Source organism: Salarias fasciatus, chromosome 4, assembly GCF_902148845.1.
Source record: "Salarias fasciatus chromosome 4, fSalaFa1.1, whole genome shotgun sequence".
NCBI lineage: Eukaryota > Metazoa > Chordata > Actinopteri > Blenniiformes > Blenniidae > Salarias > Salarias fasciatus.
The window spans coordinates 7,706,247-7,728,418 of record NC_043748.1 but is presented as its reverse complement, the minus strand read 5'-3'; the positions used below and the strand labels follow the sequence as shown (position 1 = coordinate 7,728,418).

Here is a 22,172-nt window from a genome sequence, read left to right as displayed (position 1 = left end):
AAAAAAAAAAGTTGTGTTCAACAGTTTTTACCAAAACTCTGCTTTTTTTAATGGACGGCTTGTTAATGCGCTGCACTCCTCTGACGGCGGAGGCAGAGTTTGTGACTGCTGTGAGAAATATGCAGCGCTGTCTCCTGTTAAAAAACTGGGAAAAGATCCAGCCCCGGGATATATGTGTGTGTGTGTTGTGTGTACATGCAGAGGGCTCAGGCATGATCAAACAAAGCACACCCAGGTACAGTATTCCATCTGCAGCCCCCCCACCGCCCCCACACTCCCCCATGCCCCGTCAAAAAAACCCCTCCTCTCCCCCACCGCCTCCATCTCCGCACAGAGTCTCTGCACTATACGGAGTATCAGAATGAAAGAGGCCTTGTCTAAGAGCCTAATCCTCGGGCGATTAGTCAACGCGTCTCGATTAAAAGCTAGCAATGCCGCCACGCCCCCATCGCTCAATCCCCCTCAATGGAAACGGCAGCCCACAGGTGTCCCTACAATGCACGTCTCATTAGAAAAAAATGGATGGGAGGTGGGTCAGGGCTGACTTTTCACACGAGAAAGAGGATCGGAACGGAGGGAATTACCCAAACATCTTCTGAGAAAAGGATTTAACAGCAACGCTGACGGGGCAGTTTTTCCAAACCCGATTTTTGCTTGAAGATACAGTCGCAGTTTTAAATGTCTAAATGCGAAGGTTTCTGCTCGAATAAAAAGTAAGAGGAGCAGAAGTCGGTAAGAAAGAGTGGCACAAAGGAATCAGTGCAACATACTGTATATTTTCAACAGATTATCCCTTCATCAGCCGGTGTTTTCTGTAAACAGGAGTTTTGAATTGGAAGGATTGCGAGAAGAGGCAGGTATTTTACCTAATCAGCCTCATACACCCTCACTTTCCATCCACATAAATGCCTCATCTTAGGGGTATTCCCGTGCCTGAACATGTCACCACTGACTAAATATTGACTGATGACACCGTTAATGCTTCAAAAAAGAATTTCACCAGTAGAAATACACCAAGTCTGCATTGAAACACATTTTTTATTATGAGGCTGAAGCTTTCAAGTTGCATTCGTTAATATCAAAGATATGGAGGGTTTATTGTTCAGAGGGGATGAAGCACGCAGGAGAATGCATCTTTCTTTATCACACCTGTTTATACTACCTGAACTATACTTAATTATCGCGGCTTAATGTCACAGTGTGTTAAAGCCATTTTTCCTAATCTGCTCCTTGTTAACCCGTGGCAGCAGGAAATGACCTTTGGGTCTGGGGACAGACTACTGTACTTCCCCCCAATCACATCCATCCCCGAATGAAGGCTTCAAAAGGGAGGGGGTGTATCTGATGGAGTCCGGACACGGAGAGGAATCGCTTACCGCTCCCCCACAAGAGACCCCAGTCAAGTTAGACAGAGAGAGGGGGGAGTTCAAATAACAATGGCGAGGGAGGAGGAGACGCGCGCTTCCTGAGATCACATGTTGTTAGAACGACCACATCACTTGCCAGCCGGCCATCCGGGCGGCCGGGGCCGGCTGTACGCAGAGGTCCACGGGGCGAGAGCGACACATGGTTTCAGTTTGGCTCCATGTACGACTCGGGAGGAAAGAAAGGGGGCCTGGTAGCAGGAACCCTCCAATTCTCACTTCCTGCTTCTGCTGGAAATGTGATCTGCGCGCCTGCCGCCGCCGCCGCCGCCGCCGCCAACACAGGGCGCAGTGTTCAGCCGCCGAGCCGAGGGGATGGCGTGTCTGCGCGCGGGGCGAGCCATCACACCGAATCAGCCTGTCAGCACCCTGAGATCCAGGCTGGTGTTTCCTTAATGAGGTGGGGGGCGGGGGGGGGGGGGGGGGGGGGGGGGGCACGGCGAAGACAATCCCATTCAATCACGCTGTCAGTCCCGCTGCGTCACAGCAGCAGGTTAGGTGACATTTCTATACTGGAAGCAAAAAAAAAAAAAATAATAAAAAAAAAAAGGTTCAAAATTAAAAAATAACATCAGGCTGAGCAGAACGGCGTCGTTCTTCTTTAGCCAGCTTCCTGCCAGCAATACGCAGAATTTTATGACGGGACGCACGTGGGCGACGCATGAGCCGAGGCTGTAATTACTCGATTGTGAAACCGTCTTAATTACCGCTGCTCCCTGAAAGGCGAATCGTTGTCACTTAAAACTTGCTCCCGAGCGAAAAGACCTCGGGCTGACCTCGCCGCCGCCGCCTCTCCTCGGCGGCGGAAGATGACTCACCGCAGAAAACCACAGGTTACATTTGACCAAGTAAACACGCCGATCTAATAAAACCGCTGGAGAGGGCCCACATGTGTGTGTCGCTGACCCACGTTTGGACAGGTTACTGCAAAAAAAAAGACTTCTGAAAGGGACGACCGCGGTGAATTTATGAGAAATAAACAGTTTTTTTGCGCCGATAAAAGACTTTGTGGGTCGGTGTGTGTTCCGTTGCGCGTCCGCCTGTTTCGTGTGTGTTGCAGCAGCTTTTTCTCCATTGTTTATGCTCCGCTGTGTCTGGGTCAGCGGGGCCTTTGACTGAATTCTTGCCCCAGCATGCAAGAAGGTTTTAACAGTGTTGTTGCAGGAGGGGGAATGATTACATTATAAAAAAAATACTACACACACACCACATGTCCTAGCGAGAGTCCAAACCGCACGGTGACAAAGAGTAAAACCCAGCAGGCCTTTAACCCCGGCTGCTGCGCCTCACACGCTGACAGCGCCTCACCGCAGCGTCGAGGAATCCACTCACCTGAGGGGATTTTCAGGGAAAAAAAATCTCCAAATGAAGTGCCTTCTATTGTTTATTAAGCAAGCCTCCCGCCGGGGGAAAACGGGCCTCGGAGTCATCGGGACGGCCGTCTTTTAGCAAACTTTCAATCAGCCTGTCTGATTCTCAGAAGTCTCAAAAAGCATCATTTGCTGGTTTTATTGATTCTGACATCAATGTTTCTTCAGAATGAGCCAGAAAAGTGTGTTTAAAAAGACTCCACACACACACTCCTGAACCTTAATGGTACTACTCACTTGACAGAGTGAAGCATTGTGGGAGCAGCATGGCAGAAAGGAGTAAATCTGAAACTGGCTTCTAAAGTAAAACTACTTCAACCACAAGGATTTTTTTTTGTGCATGTAAGAGTTAGCCCTTCTGAGTGAACCTTCCCACCAAAGTTCACGCCGGTGAGGAGCCAGTCGATTGCCTCGATCGGGACCTCACCCTCCTCCTCCTCCTCCTCGCCGGCCTCCGTTTCACTCTCTGTACTCTCCTTGTGTCTCATAACAAGACGGAGCACGCTCGCCGTAAAACCTCTTGGGGGGTGAAAGGGTTTGGGAGATTAAATTTATTTTGAATTCCTTCCCCTTAATGTGGCAATTACCTCCACCCTTCCCTCTCCGTCACCACTTCTCTCCTCCCCGAGCGGCACAGCGCGGCGTCTGTTCCGAGGCACATTTCGCTGATGTTTTGTACACAGAAGGCATTTCTTTCACCTCCACCCCGGCTTCATCTCAGACTTCAGAGGGGAACGGGCCCGCCACTCAAACGACTTACGGTAGATTACATGAACACTGCAGAAACATGTGCTGCATATCCATTTATTAATGTAAGAAGATCGATTTCATCAAAATTTCATAGCAGCAATCAGTATCCAGTTGAAACTTGGGCCTCCCCTAATCAGCTAAGTCTTGTGAAATATGTTTTACTGAATGAGACAAAAGTGGAAGGCATTAGGCTTTAAAAATATAATTCCACGGCTATTAAAGCGCTGAGTTTCGGAGCGTCATAATCCTGTGTCTAATCTGAGTAAGGAGATCAGAAATGCAAGATGCTACTGTGCCCATTTTTCAGCATTCAAGACAAAGGTCGGGAATGCTGAGGTCGCTGCAATGCAAAAGCTACAGTTACAACAGTGTCGGATCGCGACGTCTGAAATCCCTCGTCTAAACCGCTTGTGTAACAAAAACGGGCCGGGGAAGTGCGATTCCTCGACTCGGTTTTTGCTGCAACCATTCAAACGTTCTGTTTCAAACCTCTCAGAGGCGACAAAGACAATCCTCTGGTAAATGAATTCCAGCAAAAAGCTCAATTTCCTTCCTTTATTGAGCTGGAGAGCCAGTCACAACCCCCTTTTCAGGACATTTTCACACATTCCGTGCATCCAAAACGGTCTCATTTTCTATCTGCTAAGCCTCTTAATTGAGCGTTCTATGCAAGGGGGGATTAGCTGATAAGAGGGGGTGAAGAAAAAGAGGGAAAGCAAAACAAAAAGAGGAAATAAACGGTCAGTTGGGGGGTGGCAAGACACCAAAGGATTACCCCCGTCATCTGTTCTGCGATAAAAATACATCTTCAGATGTGTGGAGGAGGGGGAAAGGATGAAAAACTTTGTGCGGCATCCAAAGAAAACTTGTGCTATCAGGCACTGTGGAGACGCCATCTCTCCGGGAGAGGACAGAGGAAGGCCCCCGCAGTGAGGATTCTGCATTTCCTCCATCAGTGGCCCTGGTTAGGACACTTTGAGGAGCCCGAAACTCTTTTCATGAGTCTGTCTTCCATGTTCCGGGCCCATTCCAGCTCTGGAGATTTTGTCGTCACGTCATGTTCTAATCCGTTCTTTCCATTGTTCGCCGATTTCGCCTGAACGTTCTGAAAGTTTGAGCGCAAACGAGTACGGCAGGCTTGTAAAGGAAGTTTTTTTTTGCCATTGCGAGATCTCCAAACTCTTCAGAGCAAAGAATGACGAAGTGCAAGTGGGACTGATATAGTCCATGACCTGTGAGCACGCACACACACACACGCACACGCAGCAGAGTGCCAGCCATGCCACTAACGTGGGTGGGGTCCACACATCAAGCCGACACAGGCCTTTATAATCGGGCTCGACTTATAGGTGTGGTGCCTCGTATTCTATATTTAATTACAGATTTTTACGACGATAGCATTTTAAATGAAGCGTAACACAAGAGCGTTCGACCCGTTGCTGTGACACAGACACTGCAGCCGATCAGAGCCCTGCCTTTTCATTTTAAACCAAAATTTAAATATTTAAATAATTTCAACCATTTCTGCAAAAAAAAAAAAAAAAAAGTCAAAAAGCTGTATTTAGTCCATCACCCATTCTACATTTCTTTCATCAAATATTATCTAATGAGGTTAAAACATAAAACATCCAAATCTCTTTCCGGGGGAAATCCACCTGGGGAAAACAGGGACAGCAGAGCATGCTGGGAGGGGTTGTGTGAGGGCGATGCCTAGAAGGAGGGGGATGAAAGCTGAGATCCCACTCCTTTTGACAGATTGGTACAGACACGGGAAACTTTACACGCTGTTTATTTGACCATGCCTTCCATATGCAGGTATCATATTAAAAACCACAAGTGTCAGGAGAAGGGGCAGAAGAAGAAGAAGAAGAAGAAGAAGAAGAAAAAAAGGCTCCTTCCTTCCCTCAGCATTACTGTTCAGGCTGATTTATGTTGCTCGAAAGGTCACGGCGAGGAGAGAGAAAAACACACTTTTATGTGCCACTCTCTCCACACAGCACAGCTCATCGTCACCGCCGTCTTCAGCCTGACACCTGGCGATCGGCAAACAATTATAAAACCAACAAGCAATCAAAACAGCCATGTGGGGAAGGTGGCTTTATGCCGTGAATTATAAACGGTAGATTATATCAGAATGAGAACAGCGGTTAAAAAAAAGGCTGCTTAATGTCAAAGATTTCATGGGGAATGAAAACAATCGGCTGAAATGAACGTTTGCAATGCAGATGTCAAAAAAAATATAATTTAAACAAGATAGTTGACTTGAAATATTCATAAAAACAGATGTTTTGAGTATTGACCTTCAAGAAAACATGAGTCCTTGCGCCTGGATGATCCGGCTCACAGGTCATCCGATTGTTCTGCCGGCGCATCAAAAATACCATTCGTAGATGATTAGTCAAGTAAAATGAAGCCCACCCATGTTTGTTCATATAAAAGCCCTGCCTGTCCAATCACATAATACGGTTCGGACTCTTTAAGAGACTACCTGTAAAGACCAGCGGCAGGGGCTCAGCCACATGTTTTACGGCTCTGTTTGAATAATCAGGTACAAGTAAAACAAACAGCCACAGAAGGGATGTTTAGCAAGGAGCTCAGGATCCAACTCGGGGTAATAAGTGTTCATTAGTTTTAATAGCTTGGCTCCCGGACCAAATGAAAATGAAGACCAGGAGACCACATCCAGCTAATGTAAATAAACCCCAAATCTCCTCTACTGTCTGTTTTAAAAAATCTCCCTCACTTTCTTAAACAGCTTGGAATGTAAAGTGCATGACGTCCTGAGTGAAAAGAGAGGATTGTGGGTTTTTTGTTTTTTTTTTGGCAATAATTATTGTCAGGGAACATTTTTGGATGCCATACATGTTTTGAAAAGAGAGAAGCAAACATTGAAATACTACAGGACAGAGATATTTAATACAAACTTCACATCTTCATCTGGATCTTTTATTTTCAATTCAGAAATTCAGAGTCCTAAGAGTATGTGTGGCCATTAGGCATATCCTTGTGGAACATCTTGACTCCACCTGAGCTCGGGGAAAGCTGGTGAAGCGGGCCCAGCGGTCCAGATTCACCCCCCCCCCCCACAGCTCAGGCCTGAACATAAACATGGTCGAGGAGAGGGAGCCCCCGTTTATTTATGGACATGTCTGAGTCTGGGACACAATTACAGAAAGATAGAAGAGATGAGGGACAAAAGGGAAAGTGCAGAGGAGCAGTGGTCAGCTTCCAGCACGGCCGGACAGGGTTGAGCTGGCCCACCTACAAAGGAGCTGTGCGTGTGGCGCGTGCACGAGCATAAAAGTGAATTTTCCCACATACGGTTTCGTCTTATCTACAGATTCAGTCCAATGTACAAACTATAAAGTAAAACATCTTCAGCAACAACTCAGTAATGAGACTCTGTGATGTCAAACGTGCCACAAACAAGCCGACGCAGCCCGACTGCTGGCTGCCAGGCGGCAAAAGTAGAGTGAGGGTGTGAGGCCGGGGAATTCAAAGAATTTCCCCGTGTGCTTACCGGTCAAAGCCAAGCCCACTGCAGGTTTATTAAAGTATGACAGAATGGCGCTCTTTTCATCTCTGCTGCGCTCTACTCGACTATATCGGCTCAATCTCGATTTTTACAGCAGGTCTTTACAGCTTAATAGCCGGGCTACAGAAACCCAGACATCGGAAGGTGTTTTTATGGTTCTTGTAGCTCCTTTATGACCCGGCCAAATGTCATAGCTGTACTGTACGGCGAGGGGAGCGAGGCCTCCTGCAGGAAAAGCGGCGAGACGTATACTGGTTTCATAATCGCTGGAGGATGCTTCATAAAGACGCAAGTTAAAATGAGGAAGCATTGATAAGAATTTACCTGTGCAGACCGAAAAGCAGGTTAGAACACACTGCAGTCATTGACACACAAAACCTGCAGCATTTATTGTGTTATGTTTAGAATACTCAGCAGGACTATTTCTGCTTTCTGTAAACAATACATGAAATAAGCAGCAGAACGTGTTCCAGTGTCGTCGAATGAGAAATGTGAGAATGCATGAAGACTTGCTCCCAATATCCCGAACATCACAACCACCTCATACATTACATCGACCTGATTGAGAGAAACTGTAATTATTTTAGATGTCAAATTATGCAAAAGAGAGCTGGGTTTTTTTTAACCTTGATAGCATTATCAGAGTGATAACTGCAACAGACGTCTGCTGTTTCTGTGACTCAGTGCGAGCGCTGTCTGCCGGTCTCACCCCGGCATCGTTACAACACCGCACGGGGCAATAAAACCAAGGTTGGGCGATTAGGAGCGTGGCCTGATAAAAGCGTGCAGCAACTCTCTCACAAACACGCTGAAATATAAACATTACGCCTTCGTAAGGAACACGCATGCAGCTTCAGCTAATTGCGACCACGCTGGTTTTTAACGCCTGTTTACACCCGTCTCCTAAATGAACGCTGCCCCCGGAGCTTCGTGAAAAAAAAACAGCTCAGCCGAACAGCGGAGGCCGCTGGAAATTACACAACAAAGTGTGTAGGTAGATGACACTGACCCACAGCGCCCCGCGCTAAAGCTTTTACTTATAAAACCAGAGCAAAGTTAAAGTTTAACATCCAAAAATCAGACTGCGTTGATGATTGTTCCAAATCCAAACAGAAGTAATTGGAGTGAGGGAGAATGTCGAACCGGCTCTTCCCATTTCTTTGATCTGCATGATTCATTGAATGAGTGAAAGAGGACTTCAGTGCCTCTCGAGCGGGACCATGTGGGGCTTTATTGCTGCCGTTCCTGTTGCCTTGGCGGGCACGGAGGACGCGGGGACCCGCGGGGCGGAGGCAGCGGCCATCACTCACTCACGTCGTTAAAGTCGATAAGCTGGCAGCTGGCAGGGGGGGGGGAAGCTTGCCATCTGTAAGCACCGGGTCCCCCGACCACCTCGCTCACATTTTCCAAAAATGTTTTCGCAATCTGCCTTGCCTGCCTCGGCTCGACCGGACCCGGCCCTGTCCCCGGCGCCGGCGCCGCGCAGCTCAAGCCAGTTGGTCTTGATGTGCGGCGCCACAAACTCTGGGAGGGCTGGAAAAGTCCGATCTCACCTTAATGGCCTCTGCCCTGTCGTCCAGGCGGCCGGGCTCTCCCTCAAGCCTCCGAGCAACGCCGAGCGTTACGACATCAACACCAGCACAGGCCTCCCTCGCTCGACTGGACACTCCAAAAACGTGGCCTCCATGAAAAGAAGTTTGGACAGCCGCGGTGTGTGAGCATATGTGTGTATGTCTGTGTGAGGCGCAGTGGGAAAAGACAGATGTCTGGAAGAGGCTGGTAGAGTTTACAGTGGAGGGGTGCAGGCTTTATAAACGGCCGGAGGAACACACACAAACATGTGTACCCACCTCCCCTTACACAACACTGGAAGCCAAACCCGCGCCGGTCATGCACCGCCGCCAGCGCGCTCCTTGTGTATATGACTCGGTTTCTGTGTATGCAGACGCGTCTGCTCCGACTGCTCCAGACTCTGTCGCTACAGCTGTTCGCACCCCGACACACATGCGCCACATTTGGGCTGCTGTTGATGGAGGGCCGCAGCACCCATTAGGGGCAGGAGCCGAAGGGCCGAACACACTTTTTCACTGCGCTAGGGCTTCGCTGGGTTTATAATTGGGGTTTTTGCCAATATTACCCCTTGTTTCTATGGAAGTGACCCAGTGGAAAGATGAAAAAAAGTGAGCTACAAGCACTGAGAAGGGCCAAATAAAGGAGCTGCTGCTGCTAACAACACCCCATTAACGTCAACTTCAGGGAGCAAAGACACAGAGCAATAATAAATGTAAACCGAGAAAGCCTCAACAGCTGCAAAATGTGCTTGATGCACGGACGTAGCATTCTGAGGCATAAAATACTTTAAATGCAACGAAGGAAGAAGTGTTTTCCTGCAGTCCGACTTGCCTACAAAGGACAGAAAGGCTGAACTCTGGCATCAATGATTAACTGGAACAGTAGACGGTGGTTTACCTGAGCCACTGACTCAACGCTACACACTTCCTTCTTCAGAATTCTGTGAAAGTTCCTCCTTCAACATGCTTGTCCGTGGCGGCTCTGCCAAGATTCACCAAAAGGACAGCTGTGAGAAAAGTCTTTTCTGTGAAAACAAGCGAGCTCCTACAGTTATCCGTTTGCTCACTTTGAACACGTCTGGTCAGGTTCTCCGCTCAGCAGACCTGTGGTTGTTGTTATCACAGGCTGGTGAAGGATCTCATCGATCAATTGCTGCAAGAAGATGAGTAACTGTGGAGAACGGAGGCCCCGATAAGCAGCTGGGAGCACTGCTGTAACCGTCCTGTGGAGGATTAGTAACTGTAATTGAAAATGAATTAGTTTAGGCACAGGTGCTAATTTCAACAAGGTCTCCACCAGGGCTGGGAAGCAAAGCGTGCACAACCTGTAAAAGCCTGGAAGCCTGCATTTCACTGAGAATCTAATGGAAACAAATGAATACAATAGCTGGAGGAACTAATGGAGGCTGAGAATCCTGATGCACGAATTACAGTGCGCGTTACTGAGCTATGCTGAAGGCTGTGTTCTGTGTGTGCATAGCTTAGCAGCCAAGTGCAAGAGAATTTGATAAGAGCCATTTGATTAGCTGCAGACTGTGGAAGTAATTTGTACTATTGTACCAGGAGTGGCTGTGCATACAAACTGTAAATGCGCTGCACCCGAGAGTCTGAGGTTAATGAAGGCAAAACAAAATAATAAAAAAAATGCATTGCATGTGCATGTGCATGTGCATGCGTGAAATGAGTGTGCACTTGCATTTAAACACTCTGCATGTGCAACAAGTTGCACAACAGTCTGTTGCGATTACAATGTCCCATGACACTCTTTCCTATAATCCCATGGCACAAACCTGAATGACTGCATGCTCTCAAATCTGATTTGCTGCAAGCGAACTGGCCAACGGTCACCAGAGCAGCGTGGAAATGAAACACGAGGCCTTCAAAACTGAGAACCCAAAAGAATAGAACTTGAAAGAGAACAGTGAAAACGACAGAATCTCTTCCAACGCCGGACGTGATGAAACTAAATTGGAAAGGATTTGGTACAATTTTCCTCTGAAGTTCAGTAGCCAGAGAAACAGTCACCAGTGATAATCGTGAGCTAACACTCCTGGCCTGGACTTGTTGGATATAGAAGCACAGCAGCGCTGACATGTGCAGGCACACAGGTCACATGCAGCAGATCAGATCCAGCCAGTGAACTGGCTCTGCAGCAGTGCGATGGCTGTCAAGCCACTCTGAGCCGCCCCACCCATTCCTCAACCCCGTCACCTGCATGTCTCTTTCATTCATTTTGCCTTCAGTAATGTCTGATTTTCAGAGACCTGCAGTGAAGCCAACAAAGACCAAAAGCACTTTCGACTTGGACTGGCCGATGTGCCGGGTTTTTTTTCCCCATCTCTGATCTCAAAATCATAATGTTTTCAAATAATATCTCCAACTTTACTCAAAGTCTGTATCTACACGGCCGTGTGTTTGACAGCAAAACAACTTCTAATGCCGGAGAAGGGTCGAGAGAGACAGATGTACAACGTGAACAGTTGACTTTATTGAAGTTCACTCTGGTTTTATCAGCGTCGGTACACACAGAGGCACACAAACACTTTGATCTTCAAAGGGAGATGAGCTGCAATGAGGGGCAATAAGGAGATAATAATGCCAATCTACATCCATTACTCCAGAGATCACAGGGTGACTGCAACAGGCACATGTGGCTTTTACTTTCAACAACTACAGCCTGCTTTCATGCAGCCACATTGCCATCTAGTGGTCAAGATTGAAACTAAACTTCTGGCCTGTGCTTCTTTCTGCATTAAAGTTTAAAACTAAAGGTAAAGAAAAAAGCTAATAATTCTGTCCTGTTTTCCATTAGGTTATTAAAAAAACCCTCCAACAGCATTATTGTCTCCAAAAATGTTTTGTTTGCACAGTAACAAAAAATATCTCATTTTTAAACTGCAAAAGCACAAAACTCAGACTGAAGCCATCAGACAACCATGAAAGTTCAAAATAGCAGGCAAAATAACCAAGGGTAAGGTTCTCCAACTCTTCAGGCTCCACTTCAATGCATCACCAGAGACCTCAGACTTTATCCAGGGAGACAAGTGACTGAAAAGGCTCCACTTTCCAGAAAGCTCAGTGCAGACCCTCCAATAGTCCTCTATCAACAGAAAAGTGATCCACATGCGACCTCTAGTGGTGAACTGGAGGAAACGATAGATGATAACCTTCTGCAGAACTATTTCACACCAGACCCAGCAGCATGAATCCTCATATAGTGTTTTTTTAAACTAATTTATCTAGCTTACATTTTTACCCAAACATACTCTCATTATGCATTATATAGATTAGTAAGTTGAGGATAACTTTATATTTAATTTCTTCATCTTACTTATACTCCTCATGCATGTGAGGTTAATTGAACGAATTTGACCCTTGAAGTGTGTGTGGTTGTCCGCCTCTGTGTGTTTGCCCTGTGTGTAATTTTTTTGAAATTGTGATTAGTCCAGAATTACAGGGTTCGGGTTAGCAACTGGCTCAAAGAAAAGAAAGAGGAGAGAAAACTGATTTTACTGTCAATGGGACATTGCTTTTATCATCCCTGTGCAGTACAGGCAAATTATGAGGATCGGATTCTTCATTTGAAGCTTGAAAATGTTACAAATATCCTCCTGTGGCGTTTTGGACTGTTCCACACCGAAAGAGAAAATGGGACTGGTCTTCCCTTGAGCATCTCAACTTCAAAATGTTGGATAGCTTCTACATTGGTGAGTATTTTCTGATGTGAAATTGCTTTTCTTAAGTTTACTGCCCCCTGCTTCTTTTGCATCTCTTTCTGTCATTTTTGTGCATTAAATTGGTGATTTTGTGTGTTGATTACAAGTTCACAAATGGCGCGACTAATCTTGATCAATTGTGGTCAACGTGATTAATTAGTTCCAGTTTTTAATCGATTGACAGCACTGCTAAGGTGCATTAAGGAAGATACATAACAGCACATTTGTGTATAATTTTTGGATGGTTTCCAAAACATTTCTTGATATTCATTTGAAACATTTAACCTGTTATCAAACAAATACATGAGCAATGAAAGTACTAAATGTTGAAAATTTTATTTTAAGAAAGGTTTAGAATAGCGAAGAGAGAGAGAGAGAGAGAGAGAGAGAGAGAGAGAGAGAGAGAGAGAGAGCAAATTTCCCCTTTTTTCTATTTTCTATTCACTGATCAGAAAAAACGTCTCAATTAATTGTGAAATGGAAGTTTCACAGCCATTCATTCATCACATAACTGTGATAAATGACCCCCACATAACCCCCCCCCCCCCCCCCCCCCCCGCGTGCCCAAACACCTGGAAACAGCGCCACATGGAGCAAGTGGCAGAACTCTGAACTGCAGACAGAAACGCCTTCATGTCATGATAGAAACTCTCCGCAAGAGGGCAGCAGAGTCTAAGCAATGCCTGCAGGCAGCTTAAACATTACATCACAGTCTAATGCTCATCTTTTACTGCCCCCTGCTTCTTTTGCATCTCTTTCTGATTGATTTTTTTTCCCCCTCTGTATCTTACTTCAGTGATTGATGTCTGCTGATGACAGCTTGAGATCTCCCTCTGATCATGAGAATAAACATCCACTTTTTCCACTTCTACACCATGTGGGGCTCCGGGGCCACTGCAGTAGATTAATGACATATAAACAGGCCTTCTGGGAACATAACAGCATCTGCCACCTAATGAGCCAACCTGGACCGATAATATGGCGTAATTAGTGAGCATCTTGCAGCAGTCGGGGCACGCCGAGGTAACCAGCGGTTAGCCATAATTGCAGTTTTTGTGTGGAAAAGGCCTGCACGTCTGCTTCATTCATCCTCCGTTAAGCAGATGAAAACAGTCATGCACCGAAAGGCTGTCCAAATCGTACACACATCCCCGACACCAGCGCCGGACTCGGACGCACAGGGAGCGCTGTCTGAGGAGCCCGGTGGTCTGCCGCGTCCCAGGGAGGTCACACAGGAAATTTCACGCTCCTCTTCACACTGAAAATGTCTCCTTTATCCTCCCCACCGAGAGCCAAATAAAAGGGAGGAGGAAAGAAAGAAAGAGTGGACTGAATGCGAGACAAAAAAAAAAAAAAAAGAGGGGAAAACAACTCCTGAATGTGGATGGCTTTCCTCCTGTAGGTGTGACTGGCTGAAACGCTGCCATGGAGACCCACACCCAGCCGGGCGGAGGAGGGACGTGGTCACAGGTTCACTGGAATGTGACAATTGTGAGAAGAACAACACAAGGGAGGAATTTTTTCCCTCCAAAACGGAGGCGATAGTAGAACAAGCGAGGTCGGCTTGAGAGAAAACAGAGGTAGAAATGTATGGAATTCAAAGTATGGCACAATCTAGATTAGACTGATTCCTTCTATTGCATGAAGGAAAGGTTACGATTTCACCTGAGGGTCAGTTTTAGGCATATTGTCCTTATTGTACACATAACCCCGTCCAAAAAAACTGAAAAAATGCACAGAGACACCTGACAACATTCCTTAATGCCATTTAGCTGAACTCAATTGACATTTTCACGCTGTAAAAGCATCACAGCGGAGCTTTGCTGCAGCTATTTCCGAGCATCCCGTCACTCGTCTGTGGCAGTGAATGGACGGCTTTCTGTCTGTCTGAGCTGACAGAGATGCCCCTGTGCTGCACGGGGTTTTTTTTCACTGTTTGCTCCCTGGTGTGTATACTTGCACTGGGTGCAGGTCAAGTGCATGTTAGAGGAGAGAGAGAGAGAGAAAAAAATCCAGTTCTCCACCCATCCTTTCATCTTGTTGTATCATCTTCTGTATTCCTGCTGTGCTCACACAGGCGGTAAAGGACAGAGGGGATCCTGGGATCATCGTGAAAGTTTCAAGAAGAGCAGTGGATGTTATTCTTTCACAGGGTGAGGTCCTCACACCTGGTGCAGTGGGGAGCCGAGGGCAGGTTTAAAGTGTCAGACCCAGAGGCGTTGCTCCGAAGAAGACCCTCTCATGCTCACCCGCTTCCCCGATCGCTCCCAAACCAGGACAGCACCGCCCTCGTGCTCCGAGCCGTGGTCAATCCGCCGCTATTACCCACCAGCAATCAGGCCTCCTCTCTCCTCCCTCCTGTTTCTTTACCCCGATGTTCGAACAAAGCCCCTCTCCCCCGTGAGCGTCATTAGAGGGGAAGCGATTGTTCGCAGGCCTGTAAGAAGACAGCGACACGCAGGCGGTGGCAACAGGCCAGAGGGACGCACAAAATAGCTAATTAGTCTAAAGCTGCAGTCTGGTGTCATGGCGCTGCAGAAGGCCGAGGCGGTGTGTGGCATCACGGATACTCTAATGGCTGGAGTGATGAGGGGGAAAAAAACACACCGGGGCATAGTTTGATGGCTTTAATTATGCCTCATGGATGAAATGTTTCACAACAGCAGCTGAATCATGTGAGAATCCGTCACAAACACTGAGGATAAACCTGAGAAAGGCCATGAAGCGATGGAAAATCGCCTCCATATTGAGACAAACACTCCGGCGCGGCGCTCCCAGCTTTTCTAAACCCCTCTCCTCCTCTCTTTCACACACGTATAAACACATAGGCACAAACACATACACCTTGAAACAAAGCTGCCATTTTACTCAGGAAGGGTCAGCAGTTCCCTCCATCAGACAGGGGCTTGTTCTTGGTCAGAGGCTGCTGCCCAATCTCAGGCCGCCCTCCCCCGGCTCCGCCGGCCCCCTCCGGCTCCCCACTGGCCCCCACCACCCCAGAGACAAGCTCCCCATTGTTCCCGCACTACTAATAAATGACAGTTCTCCTGTTTAGACAAACTTTAGGGTCCACTCTGGACAAACACACACGCACAGCAAGCGTAAAGGCTTCTCTATACGACCTGATGCACAACGGCTGATTTTTCCACAGCCTCATTTTTCTCATTAAAATGTTATCCGGCACTAATGATGTGAGGATGTTTTCTACCTGCAGACAAGATAAACAGAGTAATGGATGCCTAATACATTTCCGCCGCCTTCCATTTCCTTTTAGTGATTCTAAATGCTCGTGACATTGGCACACGGTTCACCAGGAGGTCACTCTGTTAAGTGCAGCGACCTCATGAGCTCCGCCGAGGCCGGGGCGTTGCGAGGCAGGCAGGCAGGCATGATAAATCACCACTCAAGGTAATCTCATAAACACGTTATTAACACGCTCAACCACAGCCACTCGAGCTGTTTACCTCAACCACTACGCCGGGGACTGCGGCGCTCCGGGCAGGCGTGTATTAGCACGTCTGGAGGGCCTGATGTGCACGTCTGTCACGGAGGGGCCAGACGAGTCCGTACCACTAAGAAAGTGACGTTTCACCGCTGTCGCGTCTCTTTCCAGCTCTTTTACTGCAGAGCGCGTGACCCGATTTAAGGTCACGGAAGCTGACATTGCAAAAATGTCATTTCCATAAACGCATAAACTCAAGGTGAAAGTTTAGCACAATTCTTGCTCGAACTAGGGAGTCCTGAAGAACTGCCAGTGATGAGAAAGTTCTCTGGAAATGTTGAGTGGAGTAAATACAGGGCTGTTAAGTCTTTCCCTGGTGTGTACATGGTTCTCTGCTGCGGTTCACCACAAGCGTATCATATGACAGCACAGCCAGAACATTCATTCCTGTGAGAAAGCGGCGTTCTCTGCTATGGATCCTGCTATTATTTAAAAAAAAAAGAAGAAGAAGAAAAAGACAGTATTCACTTCACAGACGCGGGTATTGAAATGTTACGTCTGCTCAGATGTTTATCCGACAGCTGTGAGGGAGCGCTGCGCTGGAGGGATGCTGGCCGTGTGCAGGACAGATGCTGGGCCGGCGGGGTCACGTCAACACACGCGCTCCCGCTTCGCCGTTTGAACGACAAACGGAGGAAGAGGAGGAAGAAGAGGCACAAGTTGTGAGAATAGGAGTTTTTTTTTTTTTTTTAAAGCCCCAGTGTTTAGTCAAGGCCTGCTCACTGACACAAAGTCTGTCTTTGTCTGCCTCCCAGGGTGCCAGATAAAGGAATTCTTGTGTGTCGGGGGCTCTGACCGAGTTTATTTGACACTTCAGCCCCTTTTGTCAAGCAAGTGTCCCACCGTCAATGCTGGCCATGAGAGTCACTTGGCATTAGACAGAGGGTCCCTCTTCACTGGAGAAAGGGGGTCTTGTTTGGAGAAGATTTTTAATAGAGGGGGTGTTTGGGGGGGGCTGCATTGGAGGGGGGGGGGTTGCTCAGCCTGTGCTCTGTGCTGTATACAGACATATAGTGGGGCTCTGTGCCCAGCCCTAACAATAGAGAGAATTCTTTATTACTAAGGAAGTGGATAACATAACATTGAGGAAAAACAAAGGAGGAGGAAGATGCTCTAAGAAGGGGGGGGGGGGGGGGGGGTGGTTACACCATCAAATGACAGTACACAGACACACAGATAAAGGATGCAACGTCACTGTTTTCCAGTATTTCCCAAGACTGAAAGATCACATGCTTCTGTCAGTTCACACAATCCGGCTCCTTCTGAAAATAATTTCCAACACAGATTTGTGATTTATGACTGGAAGAAGCAGCCGGCATGGAGCTCAGACTGAGTTGCTTTAACCTGAAAGGAGTCAGTGTAGGAGCTGCTCACAACATGCTTTTTATGGAGCACACAGCGCGTTTACTCTGCTGCCCTGGTCTCCATGACCTGAGCCGGGTCAGCGCTCTGCGGACACCTGGCACTGCAGGTGCATGCTGATGGCGAGGTGGAAAACATTCACACATTGGATGTAAAGCAGTGCATTTGAGAGTTACCTATGTGTGATGCACTCTGGATTACAGAGAATAACGGAGCAGAAGAGCTGCCCCTCCGTGAACAGGTGAATCTACCAGAGAGACGCTTCAAGACTTTGACTTCTTATGTAAAACATGCAACTCTGAACTGGAGAGGGACACAAATAGAACTTTTATTATTCTATTGAGTCCCAAACAAAGGGAATTTGATTATAAACTGTAATTTCAGTAGTTAAGATATGATAAGGAGAAAATGGGTGTGTTGTTGGAGAGATAAGGACAGGACCTTTGCCCAAAACAGACATCAGTGGACGTTTTAATCGTTTGCGCAACGGCATGATTTGAAATATAAGACCCGCGTTATTTGGGAGCAATCACAGCTTGAGAATTTCCTAAACACACTGAGAAAAGCACCACTGTACACAGCCCAAAAAAAAGGAAAGTTTTTATAAGAGTCAGTGATCACATACCTGTTGGTCCAGGTGGTGCGCATTATCCAAATCACTGGACATCTCCTGATACATTCCAAGTTATCATCTTGCTTCCAAAACCCAAAGCAGGATCCGTTTCAACAAACATATGGCAGCACATGACACGGACCATCTCTGACAATTGCCAAACTTGACCACGCGTGTATCCCAATTATCCCAGGAGGCTCGGCTTGTCCGGCGCTGCGGCAGCAGGACGCGCATCCAGATCACACTACATTCCTCATAACGCGCGAGATCCATGGCCGGGATTCTGAATCCATCAACTGTGGTCATCGTGATCAATCAAAAACAGCAATAATAATAACTTCCCCGCGCGTGTCAGGTTCGAAATGAGAGTAAGTTAATCCTCTTGACGCGATCAAAGAATCCTTTACGCTTCGTGGCAAATCAAGTGTGATTATTCCCGTGAAGTGGCGGCAGACGCCGGGTCTTCCCGCACGATCCAGTTGCGGTGATGGAAACTGCTGCGGCTCCTCGTAGAGTTCCTCCCGACGAGACGCGCTCCTGAGCAGAGCCGCAGCCTCACTGAGCCATAGTTGGAGCGCAGCGGCGCAGCACATGCTGCTCTCTGCGGACGTAGGCGCGCACGGCATGACGGGATGTGTAGTCAATGAAGGGGCCCCTACAAAGAAACGTGAGAATAACACAATCGCTCCAAACGTAAAACAAGAATTTTAATGTAAAGACTAATGGAAATCCTGAGCAAATAATAAAAATTACTGGCTTCTCCTAACTGTCGTCCTTTGGACAAGTTGATTTAATTTTACTTAAAAACTAAAAACATTACTGTGATTATGAATATTATGGATATTACTACCAGTGCTGCTTCTCTTGTTAATTAACTTACACCTTGAATTTTCCAAAGTGTCTTATGTGCATTAATTTATAAAAGCTACAATTCTGTGGAATAAAATAACACGTTTTAAATCACTGCGTGCAATGCATTAAAACCACAGTGAGTTTGGATGAATTGTGGAAATACAGAAATATTTTAGTCTCTATAGTGTATGTAAGAATATGACTACAACATGTATAATTTAAAAAGTGACAAATCCATGGTAGATTCTTTATTTTACACTTTCGTAATTGACACTGTTGGTGTCGAATTATATAAGACTGCGGCTCTGGGTAATTTGGCCGCAGTCACTCATCATCTGTCAGTGCGCTCCAGGTTGCGTGTGAGCCCTGCGTGAGCAGCGTGTGTGAGTAATAATGATCATCTGTCGCCGCGCAGAGATACAGAGATGTCGGTGCCTTGAATCGCCTTCCCATGAATGAATCTCTTGTCTTACTTACCTCACTTTCATGTCCTAACCACCTCCAGGCTTGCTTGTATTTCTGGGATCATAGCTGCCCTGAAAACCCAAAAGGAGGACTGGAATGTTTTTGGAATGGCGCACGGGTCCAAAAGATTCAATTAGGAAAAATAAGCTTTTAAGTTTATTTGTTTTTTATTGTCTTAGGGGGGGACATTTTCTTCCTCTGTTTATTCTTACAAACTCATTTCCCACACTTCAAACTGCAGCACGCGCCTCCATGTGCTCCATTGCAGGCTGCAGCAGGTGAGGCTCCACTCCACCTTTTCCCTCACTCCTCTGGCTGGCGTCCAGCAGAGTGGAGCAGTACCTGAATTGCACGCGATTCTGTCAATTGCAGGTACTTGATGGCTTTCTTGTGTGCCGGGGTTGAAAAGTTGCCGGTGGTTTGCGCACACAGCATTGCGTGACTGGAGCCTGGGATGAAAACACAAAGACATTGTTTTCAGTGATCAAACCCCCTTTATAGTAACTCAACAGCATTCCTGTCTCGCATTCCTAAGCCACCGCTGCTGTGTGAAGGGTTTTCTTTTAGAGAAGAAGAAGAAGAAGAAAAAAAAAGAAGGGTTGCACATTTTTATCTGGTTCAGGGTGTTGATCTCACCCCTTCCTTAAAGATTCTCTTCAAGCTCATTAGTCATTAATCAGAAATGCATTAAGGCTGTAATCTTGAATGGTACTTGAGAAGATTGTCTCTCATCCAAAACTATGTGGCGAATGTAAACAATGGCATAAGTACTTCTTTAAACCCGATCAGCTTCACAATAGAGTCAAATTAAATGTATTATTCTGAGCTTGTCTCTGTGTTTAACACATGTATTCAAAGTGTGACCCATTTTGTGCGTCCTCCACCTATGTGTGTATGTTAGGTGTGCTAATGTGCTCACAGATGTTTTCCAGGTTGGTGTGACAGGGATAATCATATCCAGAGAGTGCACAGCCCATTCTGAATGATGCTGAGGAAAAGGAGGAACGCATTAGTGAAAAAGGAGGAACAGGGTCGACTGAGAGCAGAGAAGCCTCTGATCATGTTAAGCAGCCTTTATTTTCTCTCTCTCTCTTCAGAGTACACCTTAAAGAGGTCAAACTTAAGATTCCACGGCGGCTGAGAGGTGAGGCGGAGCAGCGATCACCTGGTATTTACTGGAAGCTCTGACCTCAGTGACTTCTGCTTTCAACATACAAAACACGGAGACGAGGACAATCGAGTCAGTCATATCTCCAGTGTGTGCTCGGATAGTGATTAAGACTAGAGGCACATTCATTACGGGCTCGGCTCAGACAGAGAGGGGCTTCAGAGCTCAGCTCTTGTGCTGGACTGTGTGGATGTCCGATCCCCTTGTATCTCTTTGACTACCTCCAACACAAGGCTCTATTCAACCAGACCGGGAACAAATGTTTCCTTATGCGGCTCCGAGTGGCCGAAACTTCTAGGAAAGGATCGGGAACAGATAGAGAACGTTGTATCAGTGCAACCGTATCGTCACTCAGAGCATCACAGAGGACTAAGAGCTGCATTATGGGTGTGGAGCTGACGGGTGGTTGGTAAATGCATTATAGAAACAAAATATTTCCCAATAGCTCGAAGCTATTTTGCTAGCAGCGCTCGCATCAAAGGCTTTCTAATCTGCCGCGATTGGTTTCCCTCGTTTTCATAAGTGTCGTTACTTATACGTGCACTTGGGAGAACATTTGGTAGACATCAGGCAGGAAAACCTGATGTTAGATAGAGCGCTGGCAGCGGCCGCGCGTTCACGTACAACCGACATGCACGCTTTGTTTTGGCTCCGCTCTGGGAACGGGTGAAGCGGAGTTGAGCAGGGGTCGAGGCGAGGTTCCAGAGTGACGTGAATGAAGATTTCTTCATGTGAAAGCTGCTGAGAAATGCCTTGTGCCTCCTTTACATAATGAGACATAATGTGGCATGCAGCACTGTTCTATAGAATCACCAAGGATAAAGAGCTAATCCTCTTGCACCGGGAGACTGATAGGGCTGGATTTCTTCCAGCACCTTGGGGAGTCAGATCTGTGCGAGAAAGGCCCCTTGAAAAGGAAACCATGTAATCAATGACACAAACCCTCCTCCGACACCCCGTTTGATCGGTGCTGACCGTAAAGATTTTGCCGAATTAAGCACCTTTGTTCCTGAAATCTGTAGTTATCTTGTGTTTTCTCAACCAGGATCACTCCCCTTGGATCGTAAATGGAGGTCTCATGTTTATTTCGAGCGTTTTCCTACGAAAGAGGAAATTTGATGGACTTTTGGCGCGCTCTCACCCTACAGTATCGCTGTCATAAGTGTGACTCATTGGCTTTTCCTCCTGAGCACACACTCCGACACTGGGAAAGGAGGGGAATTTATTTGGACAAACACTCCCTTCCTGGAGCTTTACCATAGTGTGACCGGGAGGTTTCCTTTTGCCTTGCAGGTGCAGGGCAGGAGTATCAACGTCAAGCAGAAAACATAAAAATCTAAATTTAAAGCCTCAGTTTTTCAATACATGTTGGCAATTTTATTTAAATGAAAAGTTACATGAAATGTTGCTCTTTTTGTCTAAAAAGATCAATTTAATATTAAAATTTTAATTTGAAAAACTTTAAAGTTAAGAGATTCTACCTGTATTCAGAGGGAAAGCCAACGCCAGCATTAGACAGTGGAGGATTCTTTGAGTGTGTGTTTGAGTGAGCGCTCAGTGTGTAGGCAGCTGGGAGTGTGGCAGGGCTATGCGTGACTAGAAGAAATACACCTGTCTCTGTGCTCAGGTATGGAGGGGGAGCCGGCACGCACGGGCCTGCCAGCTGAACAATGCTCCCTATTGTACCTGCGCTCTGACTGCAGACACTTACAAAAGAGGAAGCCCTGATCCCGGTGTGTGTGGAGCTCGCTCTCTCTCTCTCTCTCTCTCTCTCGCTCTCTCACCCTGCTCACACAATCGCACGGCATAGTCAAATTATTTATAGTACACATATCGGGCTGACC

The 22,172-nt window shown here is 46.8% G+C and overlaps 1 long non-coding RNA gene across 1 annotated transcript in view; it reads right to left on the bottom strand.

Annotated features, from left to right (window-relative positions):
- LOC115387789 (uncharacterized) overlaps nucleotides 1-18,480 on the bottom strand; it is a 45,659-nt gene extending 27,179 nt beyond the window's left edge. The window contains exon 1 of the long non-coding RNA XR_003931416.1: nucleotides 17,856-18,480. This is a non-coding gene — a long non-coding RNA (uncharacterized LOC115387789). The remainder of the gene's footprint in view (nucleotides 1-17,855) is intronic.
- Between the last annotated feature and the right edge of the window lie 3,692 nt (nucleotides 18,481-22,172).